The 8,263-nt window shown below is 40.0% G+C and overlaps 2 non-coding genes across 2 annotated transcripts; one reads left to right on the top strand and one right to left on the bottom strand.

Annotated features, from left to right (window-relative positions):
• Nucleotides 1-45: 45 nt before the first annotated feature.
• On the top strand, nucleotides 46-117 carry TRNAD-GUC. Its single transcript has one exon. It is a non-coding gene; the product is annotated as a tRNA-Asp (tRNA).
• Nucleotides 118-3,351: 3,234 nt separating this feature from the next.
• On the bottom strand, nucleotides 3,352-3,433 carry TRNAS-UGA. The gene has a single exon. It is a non-coding gene; the product is annotated as a tRNA-Ser (tRNA).
• Between the last annotated feature and the right edge of the window lie 4,830 nt (nucleotides 3,434-8,263).

Below are 8,263 nucleotides of genomic sequence, written 5' to 3'. Positions count from 1 at the left end.
TGTTTACATTTATTAGATATCTGTAAGGCGCTGCTGCACAGCTCTTCCTCGTTAGTATAGTGGTGAGTATCCCCGCCTGTCACGCGGGAGACCGGGGTTCGATTCCCCGACGGGGAGAGTATGTGTACATTTTGTGTCTCGTCGTCTATTTTAGAATTTCGAACAATCGTGTTGTCACTGTTTGGAGTTAAATATTACACTCCCTCTTTCTTTCACATAAAAACCGCGGAACTCACTTTGGTTAACGACCTTGAGCAGGGGAACGCAGATTCTGCGGCCGCTACTGTGGCTTCTTCAGAATTCTGTGTGTTCAGCGATGGCCCCTACTGGGTTCTAGGACTGAGAACTGAACTACCTGGGGACCCTCTTGCCAGTTTTTCTCAACAACTGCACCCTACCCCGCTTCCGTCTTTTCTAGTCCTGTATACTCTAATAAGAGAAACATTTCCGCTCAGTTCTTAAGTATCAAAGCCAAAGCTACTTTAAGGCCCAGAGGGGAATAAGTGACATAGGACTTGGAATGCTCATTGGGATTAGTAAGATTCTGGTTGTCTGGCACCTACCTTCCGTTTACATCCAGAAAAAAGTACTGGGGCAAAGAGCCAAGAAGATCTAAAAGCCCATGTTCAAGTCGTCCATCCTGCTAGACATCAAACTCTGAAATGCTGACAGGGACATGGCACAGCTGGGGGCTCATGTGTGCTTCAGCTGAACTGGCTGACTAGGCAACTCCAAACTAGTGCCCCTGATGCATTTAATTGTGTGGAGGAACGTGACAAAAGTGATCACAGACATGATTCATTAGAGTTTACCAGAGAAACAAATGAACAGGATGTGTGAAGGAGATTTATTTTGAGGAATTGCCTCCTGAGATAATGGAGGCTGGCAAGTCCAAAATCTGCAGAGTGGGCAGCAAGCACCCAGGAAGAGCTGATGCTACTGGTCCAAGTCTGAAGACTATCAGCACAATTCCCTCTTAGAAGGGAAGCCAGTATTTCACTGTATTTTTGCAGTTGGATGAGGCCCATTCATATTATGGAGGGCAATCTGCTTTATTGAGTCCACTAATTTAACTCTCAGTCTCTTTCAAAACATACTCAAAGAAAGATCACAGAAACACAGATTAATGGTTGACCACATATCTGGACACTGTGACCCAGCAGGTTGACACATTAACCATCACAAATATTTACCTACCTGAAGGGTTACAATAAAATATAAAAAGGCAGATAATACCAAGCATTGTTTAGGATGTGAAGCAACTGGACTCTGTCATACTTGGGAATATAAATTGGTTCAATCACTTACAAAAGTGTTTTGGCATTACATACTAAAGCTTGAGCATACACAATTACTGTGACTCTACAATTCCATCCTTAAGTGTTTCCACCCATCAAAAATCCTTATTTGTATTGACTGAAAAACATATATAACAATATTCATAGCTGCAACGTTTATAATAGCCAAAACTGGAAACAATCCAAGTGCCTTTGTAGAAGAGGTGGACTTTAGTAATGCGTTGATATCTGGGGCTGATTTTGAAGAGTGGAGATGGTACATAGATGCTTGTCAGAACAAGAGAGAAGGAATTAAGGGGCTTCAATGACAGAGGAAGCTCAGAATAAGCATATCCAAGAGGGATGAGGATATTCCTGTATTTGGCACCCTGCTGGCTTCTCTCCTGCTCTATCCCTCCCGTCTCATAGACTTCCTCCTCCCCTATCCCTTTCTCCATTTTACTTTTCCACATATTCTGTACTCCTACCTGGACCTTATTTCCCCACTTTCTTCTGCATGGGAATCAAAGTAGTGAGTTTCAGAATTCATATTTGTTTCCTGAATTGACTGTAAAACCCAAATAAATGTTTACAACAAAATTTAATAAAGTTGACCTAAAAAAAAAAACCCAATCAAAAAATGAGCAGATCTAAATAGACATTTTTTCAAAGAAGACATACGGATGGCCAAAAAGCACATGAAAAGATGCTCAACATCCTAATTATCAGAAAAATGCAAATCAAAAGTACAATGAGGTATCACCTCACACCAGTGAGAATGACCATCATCAAAAAGTCTACAATCAGTGCTTGTTTGTTGAGGGTGTGGAGAAAAGGGGAACCTCCTACATTGTTGGGAGTAATGTAACTTTGTACAACCACCATGGAGAACAGTCTTTTGAGGGTCCTTAAAAAACTAAAAGTAAATTACAATATGATCCAGCAATCCCATTCCTAGGCATATATCCAGAGAAAACTATAATCCAAAAGGATACATGCACCTCAGTGTTCATCACAGCACTGTTTACAATAACTAGGGCATGGAAGCAACATAAATGTGCATCAACAGAGGATTGGATGAAGAAGACGTGAGATATATATATATATTATATATATATATACACAATGGAATACTCAGTCATGAAAAAGAAATAAGCAATGCCATTTGCAGCAACATGGATGGATATGGAGATTATCATACTAAGTGAAGTAAGATTAAATATATGATATTGCTTATATGTGGGATCTAAAAAAAGGTAGAAATGAACTAATTTAAAAAACAGAAATAGAGTCACAAATGTAAGAAACAAACTTGTGGTTACCAGATTGCTGGGGTGGGGGTGGATAAATTGGGAAATTGAGAGTGACATGTATACACTACTGTGTAGTGCAGGAAACTACTCCATACTCTGTAATGACCTATATGGGAAAAGAATCTTTAAAAGAATTGATAAATGTATATATATGTAACTGAATCACTTGTGCTGTACAGCAGAAACTTAACACAACATTGTAAATCAACTATACTCCAACAGAAATTTTTAAAAGGATGCTGATGGTTCAGATGCCATTTTACAGTGCGTTATTGTGCAAGTCAACCCTGTTTCTTCATCTTTAAAATGGTGCTAATATTATCTACCTGATTGGGTTAAACTCATGATTAAGTGAGATAATCCATGAAATGCCAATTCAGTGCCTGTAGTAAGGGTTCAAAAATCGTAGCTGTTAGAGAATATACTATTTTTCTAAATCTTGAGTTCCCTGGAACAGAAGCAGCTGTGAAAGCACCTTCACCCTAGAAGAGGATGGAATCTGAGTTTGATGCTGAGGACCTAAGTTGGCATGACCAGTAAATAAAGAAAAGTCAGTCACCTTCCTCAAATCAGGATTAATATTATCTTCACACAGTGTAGATTTACTGCTGCATTTCAGACTGATGTCAGTGTTTCAGGACACTATAGTCCCTGGAATATGACAGGTTGTTCGACCTGACTTGAGTGACTGCAGAGCGGTTTCAGTTGATTGTTGTCATTGACATCAGAGTCTTCGGTAACCTTCTTTGTGCGGATAAAACCGTAGTCGGCAGGATTCGAACCTGCGCGGGGAAACCCCAATGGATTTCAAGTCCATCGCCTTAACCACTCGGCCACGACTACCTGCTGCAAGTGTTTTATTGTTAACGAGTTTGAAGGTACACCGAGTGGTATGCCATTGAATCACTAGGCACCAAAATGGTGAAAGTTGTTTTGGTATATAGCTGGCGTGGTAACAAAGAATTTCCTAAGCCCATTCGAGACTTCTCACGTTCAGATGAAATAAGTCATCCATAGCAAATAGAAATTCAGCGGAGGAAGATGGAATTCAAAGAATCATTCAGAGACAAGGGATTCGAATTTTCTATGCCCTAGAACTGAGGGTCACCCTAGTAGTCTCACACCTGCAAGTGCCAATGGGACTGGAAATGGGTTGGAGAAAATTTGGGAAAATCGGAAAGCGTGCAGTCAGTCATGTTTGCTTTTAGCGTTAAGCTCTAAAACAGAAGTATCTCCAATAACCTTCAACTGCGTTGACCTTTCCCTATCTTAAGAGAAGTATTTGAAACCCCGTTTGAGCCAGAGTGCCGGGTGAAAGAATGGGGAAGGTCCAGGAGCTGAAGAAAAAGATTCTGGGAAGATCTTCAGCCCTCATGCTGGGAAAATCTTCAACTCCTCACTCCTTTTCTTCTTCCCTTGAGAGGAAAGCCCGCAGCCCAGGAGCCTTAGGGAGAAGCAGCTTATATAACAGCTTGAGGACATTCACGGTATAGAAAAACAAACCAAATAAAATAAAATAACCCACCATGTGTGTAATACACAAAGTCATGAATGCCAGACTATCGATAGGATTGCGGATTTAGAGACTTAATGAAACCCTGTAGAACTGGATTCTTTTTCCTTTTTTTTAATGAGGAATTTAGGACTATAGGATCGACTTCTGAGAGTTGAAGTACTTTGCCAAAAGCACCATCAAGTAGATTTAGACAGGCTTTCGGATACAAGGGAGAATGCCTTTCATGGCTGAGGCCCTCAAACTCTCATAACTAAAGCTCTCCCATATCTTGTCATTTAGGGCAGGCAAAGAGACAGTTTTTCCTGTGGTGGGTTGAACTGTGTCACCCAATAACAAATGTTGAAATCCTAAGCTGAGGTACCTGTGAATATGACTTTGAGTATAGTCTTTGCCAAGAATATCAAGTTAAGATGAGGTCATACTGGATTAAGGCCCTAAATCCAATGATAGAGTCCTTATAAGGAGAGGAAAACTTGATTCACATATAAAAATAGACACACAGGTACAAAGGCCATGTGAGAGGGAGGCAGAGATTGGAATAATGCAGTTGCAAACCAAGGAACTACAGGGATTTTCAGCAACCACCAGAAGCTAGGAGAGAGCCATGAAACACATTCGCCTTCAGACCTTCTAGAACCAATTTGCACACACCTTTAATTTAGATTTCTAGCCTCTGGAACTGGGAAAGAATAAATTACTACTGTCTTAAGCCACCCACTTTAACGGTAATTTGTTAAGACAGCCCTATGAAGCATTGCTCCTGTCTGTTTATGCTTGAAACAAGATCCTTCTTGCCACTTTAGCACTTCTAAATTCCACCAGAGAGCCTCGTACAAATATTGGGTTGGCCAAAATGTTCATTCAGGCTTTTCTGTAAAACTCAAACGAACTTTTTGATCCATCCAGTAGTTACTCCCTTTCATATAGTAAACTAATTTTGGAGAAAACTCTCCTAGGGAGGTAATCTAAACTAAAAGAAATCATTTATGTGCAAAGACATATATGATACTTTTAGTTATAACAATAAAATAAACATTTCCAACAATGGAGAGAGGGATGATTATATAACTTGGGTTATATATACCTGGAAGAATATTACCAAGCCATTAAAGACAGTATTTTGTAAGAAGTTGTGAATGGCTCAGGGAAAAAGTACAAGATATATAGTGTTAAATGAAAAGAGTAGGATAAAAAATGTATATGCTATATGACCTCAATTATGTAAAATTTTTGAGGATGGGAGAAAATACACAGAAGTGTTGCTAGTGTGGTTTCTTGGTTGTGCGATTGTGGGTTGTTTTTTTGTTTTTCTAATGTGAAGCAGACATCATTACTCAAGTTTTAAAAATGAAGAAGCAGAAATAGTGATTTTATTGCTGGAACAAGAGAAATATAATATCTAGATACAAGGCTTTCATATTACTCTGTAATCAAACATTTAGGTCAAGTGGTCATTTTTAAAGGAATTATGTTTGCTACAGTGGTGAAACCCAGGGCTTTATGTTTGTTTTCTTATGATGCTAATAAGTTAACAATAAAAATAATTTAAAAAGAAGTAATCCCACAGTGATGAAAAGAGCATGAAAGCAAATGACAGATGGTAAGAAACATTGTTTACCTCCCCAAATTTCAGTATCTTGATGCAGTTGAGATTTAGTTTTTACTCGTGTAAGAGTCTACTGTGGACTTTTAAGTCAGCAAAGAAAGGGGAGCCCATTTTGCCCTTGTGGTGATTCAGGGACCCAGGCTTCTTCTATCTTAAGGATCTGCTATCTCGTAAGGCTGGAGAAAGTCCACACCTCTTTAAAGCCTAGGGGTACATGTTACTTTTGCATTCATAATCTGTTCGTTATGACTAATCACTCAGCCACCCTGAGATGCAAACTGTTATGCAGATTGTTATGCAAATTATTATGCAAATTGAGATGCAGATATAGATGCTGGCTGGATAACTTATTCCCATAGACAACTCCCATAGACAACTATGGAGGATGGAACATGGATTGAGGTGAACATTACAATTACCAGCAACATTTGGGGAGGCAGAAAAGAGTTCAATAAATAGTAACTGAGTTAGCAGAGTGAATAAAGCTGAAACCTTACTGTCTGCAAGGTGGAAAGCTACCAATTATAAAGTTATTAACATTTGTAAAGGATATTTCAGATCCTTGGAAAAGCTAATAGGAATTGGGGGAAAAAAAACAAGATTAAAGGAAACTAATCTCTGAGAAAACAGTCATGGAAAAACCAAATCACAGAGGACATATCAGGCATCCTGATTACAATGGTCTGTCATATACAATCACTCTAAAATGGGTCCATCTGCTGGTGTATCAGGTTCATAATACCAATTAGGTTTTGCAGGCTACCTCTTAAATAGGATTGGACTGCTAAGGGGCCACCAGAATTCTGAGGAATGATATGTACCAAAGCAAATAAATAGAAGAAAGAGCCTGATGGAACTAGAAACTAGTAAATAACAGAAGGGGAAAAAAAACTATTATTAATTTTCTCAGAGAAATAAGAGAACATTTTGCACCTATGGGACAATAATAGGATGCTGTTATTTTTGAAAGAGCGTCAAGAGAACAAGAAGTCTTGAAATTTTAAAAACTGTGGTGATAGGAAAAAGTTTGATGGAAGAGTTGGAAGATAAAGTTGGAAAATTTTCTCATAAAGAGGAAGAGAAAAGAAAGATGGAAAATAGGAAAATGGTAGATAAATTAAAAGCTCATTCTAGGAAGTCCAGCTATGTCTGATTGAAAGTGTTCCAGGACAAGACAACAAAGAAAATAAAGGGTGACAATTACTTATAAATGCCCCCCAAAATTCACCAGACCTAAAAGTTCCACTTATTGCTCAACACAATGAACGAAAAAGACTAAGAATCTACCCAAGTGTCTACATTATTTAAGAATGGCATTTAACCTCATCACCACAGCAATATCTAGAAGACAAAGGAGTCATGCTCACCAAGTTCTATGATAAAGTGATTTCCACTCTAGAAATCTCTACCTGACTAAACTAAATCATTTATGAAGTTAATAAATATCTTTTCAGAAATGCATTATAGTTGGTGGTGGGAAGGGATAACCAGGAAACAGAGACCTCATGAGAACTTAAATCTGGGTGTCTCTAATGGGAAATCAGAACCCAGTGGGTGGAATCACCTTCTGGCAGCAGGCATCTGGAGTTATGGAGGAGAGACAACTGCTACTGCCAGGAGATGTTACATAATGCAGAGGGGGCAGTTACAGTGCGGCCTCTTCAACCTGGAAGTATTTCTTCTGTATTTCAGGCATCTTTATGTAACTCGAACGGTCTTGGCTGAATGCCGATACTTCTCCCGGGCTTTTGTTGGGAAGGTTCAAACCCGCATAGCTACAATTATTTACTTTTAGTAAAGACGTTTGCTTTTCTCCTCAACCCTTTGGGTTGACAGTCCGGATTCTTCCATTTCCTGCTGTTGCCTTCCCCTAAGGCAATAAACAGGCCTGTCAAGTCTCCTGCTTGACATCAGGAAAACTTCACTGCCCATGAAAGAGGTAGGTCACAGCTTTGGAACTGTGGTGCTGGAGAAGACTCTTTGAGAGTCCCTTGGACCTCAGGGAGATCAAACCAGTAAATCCTGGAGGAAATCAACCCTAACGATTCATTGGAAGGACTGATGCTGAAGCTGAAACCCCAATACTTTGGCCACATGATGCAAAGAGCCAACTCATCGGAAAAGACCCTGAGGCTGGGAAAGATTGAGGGCAAGAGGAGAAGGGGGCGACAGAGGATGAGGTGGCTGAATGGCATCACTGACTCAATGGACATGAGTTTGAGCAAACTTCGGGACAGGGGTTTAATGAAGGACGGGGAAGCCTGGTGTGCTGCAGTCCATGGGGTCGCTAACAGTCGGACACTGAGCGACTGAACAACAGCTTTCTCAGTGAGAACCAAGTTACAAAACCCTGTTTTGAAAACATTCAAAGTGCTTTACCCTTGGTCTCCACGAGGTGGAAGCGTTCAGAGAAACAGAAGTCATCTCTTGGCATCCCACTCTCTCCGCCCCCCGGTCCGCCTCTGCCACAGCGCCAGGACTGGTTGGCACACCACGTCAAATGAAGTCATTCACAATTTATGTCTCACGAAATTCAACTTCCAAGAACGTC

The sequence above is a fragment of the Cervus canadensis genome, chromosome 28 (genome assembly GCF_019320065.1).
Source record: "Cervus canadensis isolate Bull #8, Minnesota chromosome 28, ASM1932006v1, whole genome shotgun sequence".
NCBI classification, from domain to species: domain Eukaryota; kingdom Metazoa; phylum Chordata; class Mammalia; order Artiodactyla; family Cervidae; genus Cervus; species Cervus canadensis.
This window is presented reverse-complemented; position numbering and strand designations above follow the sequence as displayed.